We start from the raw sequence: 1,517 nt of genomic DNA on the forward strand, positions 1-1,517 counted from the left end.
ATAAATTAGTGAAAACGGCACTACCGCAACTATAGGAACACCCACAACTAAGGGAACACTTACCCTATTCGAACAACAAAAGTTCCTTCTTCCGGCAGAAAGATATGACGGCACACTTGCTTGGGTTGACTCTCATCCGGTTAGTACTGCACCAATCCGCGAAGTATATCAAATCCTGCTGGAGAATGTGAGCATCAGCGATCGAACTTACTTGAAAATGAATGTTCATATCTTCGGCGCACGACAAAAGAGGAACTTCCATTTTTTTATTGACGTCGTTGAAGTAAAGAAGAAATATCATTGGACTGAGGTGGCTGCCTTGAGGAACGCCTGACGGAGCAGCAAATTTGTGTGAGGTGACGTCTCCAATTCTTACTTCGAGCTGGCGAGAATAGTCAGCCTATTTGCCCTAAGGCCTAATAATAAAAGCCTAAGGCTATTTTCTCGCTTTTCTTGAAACATTCTCGCTGTGTCGTGCTACAGAAGTAGAATCAATCGTATAATCGACATAAAAACCAATTTTTCCAAATAAGTTACGTTTTAGATTTATAGCTTCTCCGGTTTCTTAGGCGTCAGATTATAATAACGAGTTTCAAAATAGTGCATTTCAAATCCAAGAGAATCCAAATCTTTTTGAGGATGTCTAGCACAGGACTCTGAATACAGTCTTACTTTTGAGGCCCAAATACGCTGTTGTAGGATACAAATTATATTTTGAACTAAACGGTTAAACACTTATTCTAAATTTCATTCACTTATGTACAAATAAGTAAATGAAAATTCAAATAAGTGTTATACCGTTTAATTCCAACTAGAATATGTATCATACAACAGCGTATTTGGGCCTCAAAACTAGAATGTATTCAGAGTCCTATTAGCGCCAATTGAAGCCAATCGAACTGAAACGCTATGAACGTTATCTTATCCTCCGTTTGATTGCCACCTTCAATGCAGAGGCCTCGCACAAACGTTCGTTCCAAAATGCGAGGTTGTAATGTTTCACGTCACTCGCAATCGTCGAATAGAAACGAAATCAAAGCAGAAATAGTCGTCATTTAGTGTGCGTGATGCTTAAATAAATCGAACAAAAGCAAAACCAGAAAAGAATGTGATGTGCGCAATATAGAAGAAGTAAACCTAATTTATTGTTATTGTTGGATCAGAATCCACAGTATTGTTAATTGCAATCTTGTTGACATAGTGTGCTGCTATCTTAGCAACCGAGTTTTCAAGGTGGCTCGTTGGTCTAGGGGTATGATTCTCGCTTCGGGTGCGAGAGGTCCCGGGTTCAATTCCCGGACGAGCCCAAAGGTGATTATTTTACACCATATGCAATTTATTCCCAGGTAGATTCACTACGCATATAATAATCGCTGTGAAATGTCATTATCACGTTGAATATTTGAAAATTTTGAATATTGCCAATGTCTTTTCCCCCGTGTGTGATTCTCAGGAAGTATACTAAAAAGTTCTACTGTTTCTAAGCGGTGATTTAGGTGATTTTTTCGTTCAACAGG

General features: G+C 39.0%; 1 non-coding gene across 1 annotated transcript; it reads left to right on the plus strand.

Annotated features, from left to right (window-relative positions):
- Nucleotides 1–1,235: 1,235 nt before the first annotated feature.
- Nucleotides 1,236–1,307, plus strand: Trnap-cgg. Its single transcript has one exon. It is a non-coding gene; the product is annotated as a tRNA-Pro (tRNA).
- Nucleotides 1,308–1,517: the final 210 nt, after the last annotated feature.

This window comes from Aedes aegypti, chromosome 3, assembly GCF_002204515.2.
Source record: "Aedes aegypti strain LVP_AGWG chromosome 3, AaegL5.0 Primary Assembly, whole genome shotgun sequence".
Classification (NCBI taxonomy): Eukaryota; Metazoa; Arthropoda; class Insecta; order Diptera; family Culicidae; genus Aedes; species Aedes aegypti.